Raw genomic sequence first — 14,672 nt, forward strand, 5'->3', positions numbered from 1 at the left:
GGTGATGAAGGACATTCGCAGGTTAGGGCTGGGGAGGAAGCACGGGCTCATGAGAAGGTCTACGTGACACAGGCTCAAAATGAAGCCAATGAGCAGCCAGAAAGAAGGTGCATCCCAATTTCTCTGTTCCTCACCCCAACTCTTCTGCTTTGGGGTCCATTTCCCAAACCCTGGAAGCTCCTATATCTATAGTGAAGGATTTTAGGAATCTTGGTGAAGGAGGCCTGTGGAGATGTGGTGCCTTCTTGGAAGAAAGTGCCAGGATGGCATCCTGCTCCAACCCTATGCTCCCAACACCCACCCCCAAGTGTCTTTCTCTCAAACACACAGACACACACACACTCACACATGCACACACGCACACAGGTGCACATGCACACACCAGGAGATAGACACCTATGCCTCTGGCATGAGGGCCTCCCAACTGGCCTCTCCTCTTCTGTAAAATTCTTTGTACCTTCACTCCTCTTCCCTCCTTTATAGCCCTCGCTGCCTTATCTCCTCTCATCTAGAAAAATCATTCTCTATCTTGGCAGCTATTCATATACATCCCTCCCTTTCCTCTCCCTGGCCACTGCCTTTTGGTCCATTGACCCTCATTTAGCTAAATTGCTACAATATGTTCATGGATAAGCTCCCTACTGCTTCTCGTTCTTCTTACAAAACAGTTTACCCACAATATCAGACTTTCCTTCCTGGGACACAACCTTGATCATCTTGACCAAGATCAACCTTGACCAAGAATCATCTATAGCTCCCTATTGTTCACAGCAGGAAATACAAGTCCCTTGGCATGGCATTATAAGCCCTGATGACGTTGGTCCAAATCTGTCCTGTCCAGCCTCATCCCCTAGCCTGCTCCTGAGTTAACCCTACTCTCCTGCTGAACAGACCACTCGCTGCACAAGAAGTCTCCTTGATGGTTCCTGTTACCCTGTCTTTCCCCATTCTTCAAGACCTAGTTCAAAATTCCACATCCTCTGAGAAACGATCCTTGACTTTTTTCCTAAGAATTCTTGCTTTTTCCTTTTAATTTGCCTTATAAGTCCTTCGCCCTTTTCTTTTGGCCCTTGGCACCACTTAACCTGGTGTTTAGTTATCATGTTACTGGTTTGCCTCTTTCCTCATCTATGAGGTCCTCAAGGGCAGACTGTGTCCCCTACAATATGGCCCGACTTCCAGGTAGGAGCTAAGAAAGCTGCTGAGACCTGATGGAACCAGCGTGATCTCTTCTGCTTCAGAACACCCCCCTGGGCTCTATGCTCCTGACCCGAGGGGCTCCCATGGCCACTGAGTCTAAACAGCTGTGTACTCTGCCTGGCAGGGGTAAACACCCTGCAACTTGAAGAAGTCGTACTTGCTATACTTCTTGACCAAATCCTCCACAAATGTGTAAATGTCCATCCAGTTGTTCTTCACACTGCGTGACCTGAAAATGAAGAAGACCTGAGTCAGACAGATGAGGTGCATCTATTGTGCAGGCAGAATTTCTGTCTCCTCAGCTTCCAGCAGACACTTTAGCATCTCCCCCCACTCCCCACCGCCCACCAATGTAGCTGAAGGCTGCCATACTCCCTCGGAGACCTCAGTGGGTCACCGTGGTGATGACTTCATCAGTGTGAGAGTGGGAAGGGTGACCAACCAGACCTGTGTGCTTGGGACTCAGGAACTTTTCGGGATGAGGGACTTCTGGTGGAAAACTAGGATGGTTGGGCAGGCTTGGTGGAGCTGTTCCACAGGCAATGATGTAGGATGCATTGGTTGGAAAAGCCTCCAGTGATTCTGATATGACTCTTTTGGTCCCTCAATTCCCCTTGGGAATAAACAATTCTTAGCTGTCTACTCCTCTCCTGCCCCTTGAAAAGGTGTGGGGGTGGGCAGGGGTCAGGGCTCCCTGGCACACCATTGCCACAGAAGTCTCTTAGTTGGTCCTATCATACATTCTGTGTCCTCTAGGCTGAATTTAAATCTCTCAACAGGGCTTCCCTGGTGGCACAGTGGTTGAGAGTCCGCCTGCCGATGAAGGCGACATGGGTCCGTGCCCTGGTCGGGGAAGATCACACATGCCGCGGAGCGGCTGGGCCCGTGAGCCATGGCCACTGAGACTGCGCGTGCGGAGCCTGTGCTCGGCAACGGTAGAGGCCACAACAGAGAGAGGTCTGCGTACCGCAAAACAATAAATAAATAAATAAATCTCTCAACAAATAGTGATGAAACTAAGAATAGATTCTTTTAACATTATCAAGATTATCATTCATTGAGATGTATGTACCAAGCATTTTACATACATGATTTCCAATTCCAGAACAACCCCATGATATCAGCATTATTTTCCTTTTCATTATTTTCATTTTCATAAGAAAGTTGAGGCTCTCACAAGTCATGGAATTTTCCACAATTTCCATAGGTAACATGGATCTGAATCCAGATCTCGCCTCAAAACCCATGCTCTGGGCAGACGTGTGTGACACGGCTATGTCCAACAATTGCTGGGTAGCAAACACAAGACTCTGACAACTCCCACAATATAAACTTTCTATCAGAAGCTTCCATGCTAAAGTGCAAGACAATTTTTTAAACTAATGGTAACACCTGAAACTAATCTAATATTTTAAGTCAACTATACTTCAATTAAAAAATAGAACTATGTATTCAACTCAAAAAAAGAGAACACATCAAAATAATTAGACACCATGTCCTAATGAGATTTATCCTTGGAATGTGAGCATGGTTCAACACATGCAAGTTAAAAAGTGGGATACACTACATTAATAGAATGAAAGATAACAATCCAGAGGATCATCTCAATAGATGCATAAATAGCATTTGACAAATTACAACACTTCATGCTAAAAACTTCAAACAGATTGGGTACAGAAGGTACATACTGCATCATAATTAAGGCCATGTACAAGAAACCCACAGTTAACATTACACTCAATGGTGGAAAGTTGAAAGCTCTGCTTCTAAGATCAGGTACAAGACAAAGATTCCCACTCTTACCACTCTTATTCAACATAGTACTGGAAGTCCTAATTGGAGCTAATTGGCATAACAAAGAAACAAAAAGCATTCAAACTGGAAATGAAGAAGTAAGCTTGTCATTATTTGCAGATGATTTGATTTTGTATATAGAGAATCCCAAAGACTCAACCAAAGACCTGTTGGAACTAAACAATGAATTGTGTAAAGCTGTAGGATATAAAATCAACATACAGAAATCGGGGGTGTGGGGCATGGAGGAACGGAAGAGAATGCAGCCAGCGCTTTCCCTGTCCACTTAGGCACCAGGGAACCTGTTGGGCCCCAGGGCCTAATCCTCTGCCCTCGGAGCCTCCCTTCTACCGTGCAGAGCCCAAGCCCTGCCCCTACACCTACCCAGGGTCCTACATCTGTATCTGGAGACCCCCCTCTGAGACCCCCTCCAACTCTGCTGGGCCTAAACCCCGCCCACACACCCTCACCCAGGGCCTTACCTCCAAACCCCAGAACTTCACACTCCAGAGGCCCCCCATTTGGACGAACTGCCTCTCCGCTACTGGGCAGGTGTTAAGCAGAAGCCCCGCCCCACGCTTGAATGTCGCCCTGCCTAGGGCCCGCCCCCAAGGCCTCTTACAGCTGCAGCTGCGTGGGTCCTGAGCCTAGGCCCCACCCCACGCTCAAACATCACCCCCTCCCGCCTACATCCCACCCCACCCTAAGCCCTACACCTGCCTAAGTTCCACCTTTGCCTAAACTCCGCCCAAACTCCTCTCCCCCAAAGCCAAGGCTTTTTTTGTTTTGTTTTTCCTTTTTTGGGCTTTTATTTATTTATTTATTTGAATTTTTAGAATTTTATTTATTTTTTTATACAGCAGGTTCTTATTAGTTAGCCATTTTATGCATATTAGTGTATATATGTCAATCCCAATCCCTTTTTTCCATTTTTAGATTGGGGTTCTGTTTTACCTTCTTGTTGATTCATTGTTGTTGATTCATTTATATTTTTATGTTTTCTAATAAATCTTTTATTTTTCTAATTTTATTTTATTCTTTATACTTTGTTATTGTTTTGCTCCTTTTGGGTTATTCCCCAACCCCCACCCCCCTTATTTTTTTCTGTTGTGGTTTTGTTTTACCTTGTTGCAGTTGTTTCAATTATATTTTTATTTTCCCTAACATATTTTTATCTTTCTAATTTTCTTTTGTTTTTTCTTCTTTGTTATTGTACTGCTGCTTTTTTTCTTTTCTTTTCTTTTTTGTTTTTTTGCCTCACCACGCAGCTTGCGGGATCTTGGTTCCCAGCCCAGAGTTCAGGCCCAAGCTCCTGTGGTGACAGCTCTGAGTCCAAACCACTGCATTAGCAGAGAACCGCAGACCCCAGGGAATATTGATCAGAGTGAGGCCTTCTGGAGGTCCTCATCTCTACACCAAGACCAGGCTCTATCCAGCTGTCTGCAAACTCCAGTGCTGGACGTCTCAAGCCAAACAACCAGTAAGACTCCTGTCCACAGCCCCACCCATCAAAAAAAAAAATGAAACGACAAAAAAATAGGTTACAGATGAAGGAGCAAGGTAAAAACCTACAAGACCAAATAAATGAAGACGAAATAGGCAACCTCCCCAAAAAAGAATTCAAAGTAATGATAGAAAGATGATCTAAAATCTCAGAAACAGAGTGGAGAAAATACAAGAAACATTTAACAAAGATCTAGAAGAACTAAAGAGCAAACAAACAGTGATGAACAACACAATAACTGAAATTAAAAATACTCTAGAAGGAATCAATAGCAGAATAACTGAGGCAGAAGAACGGATAAGAGAGCTGGCAGATAAAATGGTGGAAAAAAACTGCCAGGGAGCAGAAAAAGAAAAAAAAATGAAAAGAATTAAGGACAGTCTCAGAGACCCCTGGGACAGCATTAAATTATGTACCAACAATGTACCAACATTCGAATTATGGGGGTCCCAGAAGAAGGAGAGAAAAAGAAAGGGTCTGAGAAAATTGTTGAAGAGATTAGAGTCCACAATTTGCCTAACATGGGAAAGGAAATAGTCCATCAAATCCAGGAAGCGCAGAGAGTCCCAGACAGGATAAATCCAAGGAGAAACATGCCAAGACACATATTAATCAAACTATCAAAAAGTAAATGCAAAGAAAAAATATTAAAAGCAGCAAGGGAAAAGCAATAAATAACATACAAGGGAATCCCCATAAGGTTAACAGCTGATCCTTCAGCAGAAACTCTGCAAGACAGAAGGGAGTGGCAGGACATATTTAAAATGATGAAAGGGAAAAACGTACAACCAAGATTACTATACCCGGCAAGGATCCCATACAGATTAGATGGAGAAATCAAAAGCTTTACAGACAAGCGAAAGCTACAAGAATTCAGCACCACCAAACCAGCTTTACAACAAATGCTAAGGGAACTTCTCTAAGTGGGAAATACAAGAGAAGAAAAAGATCCACAAAAACAAACCCAAAACAATTAAGAAAATGGTAATAGGAACATACATATCAATAACCACCTTGAATGTAAATGGATTAAATGCTCCAACCAAAAGACACAGACTGGCTGAATGGATACAAAAACAAGACCCATATATATGCTGTCTATAAGAAGCTCAGTTCAGACCTAGGGACAAATACAGACTGAAAGTGAGGGGATGGAATAAAGATGCACACGTAGAGAACGGACTTGAGGGCACGGGGGTGGGAAGGGGAAGCGGAGATGAAGTGAGTGAGAGAGTAGCACTGACATATATACACTACTAAATGTAAAATGGATGGCTAGTGGGAAGCTTCTGCATAGCACAGGAAGATCACCTCGGTGCTTTGTGACGACCTAGAGGGATGGGGTAGGGAGGGTGGGAGCGAAGCTCAAGAGGGAGGGGATATGGGGATATATATACATAGAGCTGATTCACTTTGTTGTACAGTAGAAACTAACAAAACATTGTAAAGCATTTGTACTCCAATAAAGATGTGAAAAAAAACCCAACACAATGAGATACATCTCACACTTGTTAGAATGGCTATAATTAAGAAGACAAGAGATAACAAGCATTGGTGAGGACATACAGAAAAAGGAAACTTTTGCACTGTTGATGGGAATGTAAATTGTTTTAGCCACTATGGAAAACAGTCTGGAGGTTCCTGAGAAAATTAAATATAGAATTTCCACATGACCCAGCAATCCCACTTCTGGGTATATATCTAAAGGGAATGAAAACAGGATATTGAAGAGATATATGCACTTCCGTGTTTATTGCAGCATTATTCACAATAGCCAAGATATAGACTCAACCTAAGCGCTCATCAACAGATGAGTAGATAAAGAAGAGGTTGTATGTATATACAATAGAATATAATTCAGCCATAAGAAAGAAGGCCATCCTGCCATTTGTGGCAACACTGATGGACTTTTCGCTAAGTAAGATAAGTCAGACAGAGAAAGACAAATACTCTATGATATCACTTATATGTGAATCTAAAACACCCAACTCATCAAAACAGAGTAAAATGGTGGTTACCAGGGGCTTGGGGGAATAAGAGGTGTTGTTTAAGGGTACAAACTTGCAAATAGTTGACAAATAAATCTTGGATGTCTAATGCACAGTTTAGTGAACATAGACAACAATATTTTATTTTAATCATCAAATTTTCTAAGAGACTAGATCTTAATTATTCCAACCACAAAAAAAGAAATAATTATGTGATGTGATAGAGGTGCTATCTAAATTTATTTGATATATGTCAAATATATTTGAATACAGATAATGAGTTTTAAAAACAAAGAAAAAGAAAATCAGGAAAATTACATATATAGATATAATATATATATATCATATATGAGAATATTAACTTGTAACCATTAATAACCAGGTAACTGTAAAGAAAATATCTATAATAGATATTGAAAATAGCTTCACACAAAGGAAGTGAAAAGGGAACCCAAACCTGTCACTACAAAAAAAAAAAAAAATCAACTACACTCAAAGGAAGGTAGAAATGGAGAAAATTAGGGAGAAAAAAGCTAGAAGACATGTAGAAAACAAATAGCAAAGTGTCCGATGTAAGTCCCTCCCTATCAGTAATTACTTTAAATGTACATGCATTAAACTCTCCAATCAAAAGGTACAGATTGCAGAATGGATCAAAAAAGATGCAACCATATGATGTCTACAAGAGATTCACTTTCAATGTTAAGACACCAGGAGGTTGAAAATGAAAGGATGAAAAGAGATATTCCAAGTAAAGAGAAACCTAAGGAGAGCTGGGATGACTATAATTGACAAACTAGACTTTACATATAAAACTGTTATAAAAAACAAAGAAAGACATTATATAATGACAGGAGGGTCATTTCACTGAGAAGACACAACAATTATAAACAGATAAGAACCAAATATCAGAGAAGCAAAATTTAGGAAGCAAACATTGACAGACTTAAGGGAGAAACAGACAGTTCTACAGTAACAGTTAGAAACTTCAAAATCCCACTTTCAGTAATAGAACAATCAGACAGAATATAAGAAAATAGAGAAATAAGGGAATAGAGGATGTGAACATCATCATAAGCCAACTGTACCTAACAGATATGTACACTCTTCTCCCAAACAGTAGAATACACATTTTTCTCAAGTGCATGTGAAATGTTCTCCAGGATAGAGTACATGTTAGACCACAAAGCATTTCTTTAAAATTTTTAAATGATGGAAATCACCCCAAAACTTAAAATCATTTCCAACCCCAATGAAATAAAGCTATAAGTCAATAGCAGAAAATAATCTGGAAATTCACAAATATGTGGAAATTAAACAATACCCTTTGAATCAGCAAATTGGTCAAAGAGGAAATCACAGAGAAATTAGAAAATACCAGGAGACAAATGAAAATGAAAACACAACATACCAAAACACACAGTGAAAGTAGAATTGAGAGGGAAATTTATAGCTGTAGACAAATACATTAAAAAGGAAGAAAAATCTCAAATCTGTACACTAACTTTACAGCTTATAGAACTGGAAAAAGAAATGAAAACTAACCCAAAGTCGCAGAAGGGAAGAAATAATAAAGATTATAACAGAGATAAATAAAATATAGAATAGAGAAATACCAGTGAAATAAAAATTTGGTATGTTGAAAAGATCAACAAAATTGACAAACCTTTATATCCATTGATTTAAATAAAAGAGGGATGACTCAAATTAATGAAATCAGAAAATGAAGTGGGACACTACTACTGATTTTATACAAATCAAAAGGATTATAAGAGAACACTGGAATTTGTAAGCCAGCAAAATAGATAACCTAGATGAAATTAGCAAATTCCAGGAAACACACTTACCTGCCCAAACGGAATCATGAAGAAACAAAAGCTGAATAGACCTATAGCTAGTAAAGAGATTGAATCAGTAATCAATAATCTCCCAACAGAGAAAAGTCCAGGACCAGATGGTTTCACAGATTAATTCTACTAATCATTTAAAGAGGAATTAACACTAATCCTTCTCCAAATCTTCCAAAAAATTGAAGTGGAGGGAACACTTTCAAACTTATTTTATGAGACCTGCATTACCCTGATACCAAAGCCAGACAAACACTTCAAGAAGAGTACAGACTAATATTTCATACGGATATAAATTCAAAAATCCTCAACGAAAAAATCTAGCACAATCTGAAAAGGTAGGATTTATTTCCACAATACAAAGATGGTTCAACATATAAAACTCAAACAATGTAATGAATAAAATTAACATATCAGAGAAACCAAACTACGTGATCATTTCAAGTGCTGTAGAATCACTTGATAAAATCTAAAACCCCTTCTTCAAAAAAATACTCATATTGGGAATAGAGAAAAATTCTATGAAAAACATGATAAAGGCTAATATATGAAAAATCTACAGCTAACACATCAATGGTGAAAGACTAAAAGCTTTTCCCCAAAGATCAAGAGTAGTACAAGGATGCCCGCTTTCATCACTTCTGTTCAACATAGCATTGGAAGTTATAGACAGAGCAACTAGGCAAGAAAGAGAAATAAAGGCATCCAAATTGAAAAAAAAGGAAAAAAGATGTAACATCTCTGTTCTTGGACAATATAATCTTACATGTAAAAAACCCCGAAGATTTCACAAAAAAATGTTTGAGTTAATAAGGAAATTCAGCAAAGTTATAGGATACAAAATCAATGTATAAAAATCAGTTCTATTTCTATATACTAATAATGAACATTCCAAGAAGGAAATTAAGAAAACAATTCCATTTACAATATCATCAAACAGAATAAAATACTTAAGAATTAATGTAATCAATGAGGCAAAAGACCAGTACATTGAAAACTAGAATACATTGCTGAAAGAAATTTTAAAATATGTAAATCATTGGAAAAACATGATAAGGAAAGTCATAAAGTTTTCTATGGCAAGAAAATCAGACTAAGTCAGAATTGAAACGTGCATGACATGCCCCCATTTGTGATGGACCTCTCCCAAATATTCATTGTGCTTCTGCATTATGCATTAACCAGACCTCCTCAAGGCAGGAGGATATAATCAACCTTTGAGGATAATGGTCCCTTTCTTCTGATGCCAGCATTGTAATTTCTAAGATCAATATTTTTTGTCGTCTTGACATTGGATCAAATTGACCTAAAGGCTCACTCTGTATATGCATATCTGGCCAAAACATCTCTGGTGAACTTTAGGTATCATGTTAACCTGTCAGTGTGACACATATTTCTTTGTCTCAAAAATATATAAAACTGCATCTCTAGCTCCTGGCAAGTGTAACAGTTCTCAGAGCTTCTGAGAATCTGTCTCCAAGGTAATAATCCTCAGTTTGGCTCAAATAAAATTCTCTAATTTTTCTTCTTTGCCTGATTGTTAATTGAATTTTCATCAGCAAACATTACATATTTATGGATTAGCAGACTTAATATGGTTAAATCGGAAACACTAGCTAAGGTTATCTACAGATTCGATGCAATCTTTATCAAGATCTCAACAGCAATTTTTTTTGTAGAAATTGAACGATCCACCCTAAAATTCATATGGAATCTCAGGGGATTCAAATAGCTATAAGCAAAATCTTGAATAAGAACAAAGTTGGCAGATTCATATTTTCTGGTTTCCAAATTTAATACAAAGTTATTGTATTAATAGCCTGACCAAAACAGTGTGGTACTGGCATAAGGACAGACATATAGAACAATGGAATAAAATAGAGAGTCCAGAAGTAAACCCTCATATATGTATTCAATTGGTTTTTGACAAGGGTACCACCAAGACTATCCAATGTGGGAAATGACAGTATTTTCAACAAATGATTCTAGGAAAACTGGATGTCTACATGCAAAAGAATGCAGTTAGATTCTTATCTTACACCTCCATAGTATATACAAAAATTAACTCAAAATGGATCAAAGACCTAAATGTAAAAGCTAAAACTAATAAACTTATAAGAAAACATAGGGGAAAAGCTTTATGACATTGGATTTTGTAATGGTTTTTAGATATGACACCAAAAGCACAGACAATAAAGAAAAAAGAGATAAACCAAACTTCATCAAAAGTAAAAACTTTTGTACAAAGGATACCATGAAAAAAAATGAGAAGAGAGGGACTTCCCTGGCGGTGCAATGGTTAAGAATCCGCCTTCCAAAGCAGGGGACATGGGTTTGATCGCTGGTTGGGGAACTAAGATCCCACATGCCGTGGGACACCTAAGAACGTGAGCTGCAACTACTGAGCCCGCGGACTCTAGAGCCCCCATGCCACAACTAGAGAGCCCCTGTGCCGCAACTACTGATCCTGCGCACTCTGGAGCCCACGAGCCACAACTAGAGAGAAGCCTGTGTGCTGCAACTAGAGAAGCCCACGCACCTCAACGAAGAGCCCGCATGCTGCAACTAAGACCCGAAGCAGCCAAATAAATAAATAAATAAATAATTTTAAAAATGAGAAGATAACCTACAGAATGAAAGAACAATTGCAAATCATATATCTGATAAGAAACTGATATCCAGAATACATAAGAACTCCTACAACTCAACAACCAACACCAAACAACCCAATGCAAAAATGGGCAAAGGACTTAAATAGACATTTCTACAAAGAAGATATACAAATGGCCATTAAGCACATAAAAAGATGCTCAATATCCCTAGTCATTAGGGAAATGTAAACCAAAACCACAATGAGATACCACTTCATGATGGTTATTATGAAAAACAAAACAAAACGAAATAAAATATAACAAAACAAAATTTGGAAAATAATAAGTGCCAGAGAGAATGTGGATAAACTGAAACCCTTGTACACTGCTTGTGTGACTGTAAAATAGTGCAGCCACTGTGGAAAATAGTATGGCATAGTTAACATAGTTAAACACAGAATTAAAAGCACAGAATGATCCAGCAGTTCCACTCCTAGGCATATGCCCAAAAGGAGTGAAAGCAGGCACTCAAATAGTTAACATGTAGACCAGTGTTCGCAACAGCACTATTCACAATAGCTCCAGTGAGGAAACAATCCAAGTGCTTATCTACAGGTAAAAGGATAAAGGAAATGGTATATACATTAAATGGCATATTATTCAGCCATATAAAGAATGAAAATTTGATACATGCTACAACATGGTTGGACCTTGAAAACATCTTGTTAAGTGAAATAAGTCAGACACAAAAGGCCAACTAGTGTATGATTCTACTTGTATGAGGTACCTAGAAGAGGCAAATTCACAGATATGGAAAATAGGATAGAGGTTACCACAGGTTGGGGAGAGATGAATGGGAGTTATTGTTTAATAGGTACAGGTTTCAATGTCCTCTGCTGACCAAAGCACATAAGCCATGTCTAGCTCCACGAGGGACTGTGAGGGGTCCTAAGAAGGAGAAAACAAGACATGAGATGACCCACAAACAGAACACAGACCAATGGTCTGGCCTGCATAGCCCTATTCTTCCATTCATCCAAGCTGCGGGAGGAGCTGTGAAGGACACAGATATGCTGAGTCTGGATATTACTCTGAGGATGTCCCTTCAGCTGTCATCAGCTCTAGGAACCCCTCATGTGCAGAGTTTCCTTGCCCAAGGTCCCTCCCTTCCTCAGGTAGCCACCTGCGGTGACTGATGGCCTAATCATTTGGCCCAACTTGGGACAACCTTGAGGGTGCCTTTCAGCTCCAAAGCTCCTCCCAGGTCAGCAGAGCCTGTCAGGCCTGCACTAAAGCGCCACTCCGTCCTCCTTCTGTCAGTCCCCTCGCACAGGTGTTGATGCCAAGGCACTTCCTACTGAACATCCTGCCTCGCTCTGTTCCCGGCGCTCTGCTTCTCTCCTCTTTGGCCAGCCCCTCTCCTTCCACGCTGCCCCACGTGTGGGTGCTCCTCTGGGTTCTGTCTCCTCCTTCTCCTCTCGGGCACACCCACCCTGGGCTCCTACCTGCCTTTCTCCAGCTGCCTGGGACCTCCTTGGACCCTTCTCTTTTTTACTCCAGCTGCTGCTTCCAGTCTTTCCTTTTCCTACTCATCCTCCCCAAGGCAGCCAAGGGGTCCTTCTGAAAATGCAGATCTGATCCATTTCTCCCCTGATAAAATGTGAGGAACACACCTCCCACGTGGGCCCAGGGCCACATCACTGGCCTGTGCCCCTCCTTTCTCCTTCTCCCCCACGCCCAACTTCTACACACCTGGATCTTCTGGGATCACCTGAGGGCCTCATTCCTCAGGCCTTTGCACAGGCCACTCCCTTAGCCTGCAGCTCCCTGGCCTTCATAGGCCACTGGCCAGTACTGTGGGCACATGGGAGGGTCTGTCATTTTCATCCAATTCAGCCTAACGAAGGAACCAATGAATAAGGAATCTAATGAAGCAGCTGGGAGTGAACCACTCAAGACCTTCCTGCAGGTGAGACACTGGTTTTGCTTCTAACCACCCCGAGGGATTCTCAGGGACCCACCCAGTCTTGGAGTCTTTGGAATGGCTTTGAAATCAGATACTCTAGGGTTTTAATTCCAGCTCCATGTTTTCCTATCTGAGGATTTTGGTGGTTATTCCCAGGCCCTGAGCAGCTTCCTTTCCTCATCTGTAAAATAGTGGTAATAACATTTACACATAGTTGTTAAGAAGACGCAGTGATGAGGCTGATTTCCTACTCTACCCTTACCCTGAGTCTAGGGACACACCTGGTCTCCCTCCATCCATTCTGTCTGGAATCCTGTGGCCTCTACCTTCAAAAGAGCTCCATCATCGCCACCCGTACCTACTGGTCCACACCACCATCATCTCCTCCCTGGGTCCCTGCACGAGGCCCCTCATTGGTCTCCTGCCAGGATCTGCCCTTGTGCCCTTTAACGGTGACCCTTTTAGAAACAGTGCGATCACACACCTCCTCTGCTCAAACGACACCTACCCTCTCCCACCTCCTCACCTTCCAGTCTGTCAGCATAGCCTTTCCTGAACACATCTTTAGAACAGCCCCTCCCTCAGCACTTCCCATCCTCCTGTCCTGATATTCCCCCTGGTGTTTATCCCCATCTAACACAATCTTTCCTCTTTGATTTATTTATTTCTTGTCTCCTAATATGAAAGCTCTAAGGGCATGAGGACTTTTTCAAGTTTTCTTTGCTGCCTTATCCCCACTGCCCAAAACAGTGACGGGAGTATAGCAGTTTTCCGGTAATTATTTCAGTGAGTGGATGAACAAGGGAATGAGAGAATGAATAAGACTGCTCACCAATGGATGAAAGATCCAGAGAGCCTTGGGAGTGCCACCAGCAGAGGTGTCTGACGCACAACCCACCTCCCCACAAAGGGCACATGCAGAGAGAGTGAGCCACGGAGTCAGGGCTGGATCGGGGCCCCTGCAGTGCCGGGGAGTTCCCAGGGTGTGTGACTCTGCCTTCCCTGGAAGTTTATTTTATGCTTATCCTCCACAGCTGCATCTGATACATGCTGGGCAAACCATATAAACTCCCCTTCATCCCCATCCCAACCTGGTGAGGTGGGTATGAAGGCCCCATTGTACAGATGGGGACACTGAGGCAGAGAGAGGTGAGGCGACTTGCCCCAGGCCGCATGACTGATGATGAGTGGAGTCTGCCTGACTGCAAAGCTGGGGCTGCCTCCTCAGTGGTCATTATTCCCCTCTCCGCAAGAGTAGCAGGGGACATCAGGAGGAAGGCTGTCCTCACATTCTGGGAAAATCTTGTCAAGCTGGTTTTCTTCAACTAGACTAAAAGAGCATAGTTCCCAGGGAGTGCTGTTCCTTCCCTGGGGCTGAGGAGTGTACTGTGCTTTCAGACAAGCCTGGCCTGGCCCACTGTGGCCGAGCTGTAGGCCTACTCCTCCCTGATGGCCTGGGGCTGAGAAATGGGTGTGCAGGGCCTTCTTTCGGACATCCCCAGCTCCCCTTCTCATTTGCAGAATCCAGCAGGATTCAGACCTGGCCAGACTGCAAGGCGAGTGTCTTACTGACAGTAAGGGGCGGGGACTGTGGAGCAGCTTCAGGCCTGGAGCCTGACTGGACTGAGCTTGAGTTGCTCCCCTTTCTCTCCTGCCCTCCCAGCCTTCATGGGAAGACCCACGCACTTCACGCCGAACCACAGCTACACCAGCTATGGTCAGAGGGATCAGTGCTGCCTCCCAGCACTTATGAAGACAACGGAGGCAGGAGGTGGGGGAGGG

The sequence above is a fragment of the Hyperoodon ampullatus genome (genome assembly GCF_949752795.1).
Source record: "Hyperoodon ampullatus genome assembly, chromosome: 1".
Taxonomy (NCBI): Eukaryota; Metazoa; Chordata; class Mammalia; order Artiodactyla; family Ziphiidae; genus Hyperoodon; species Hyperoodon ampullatus.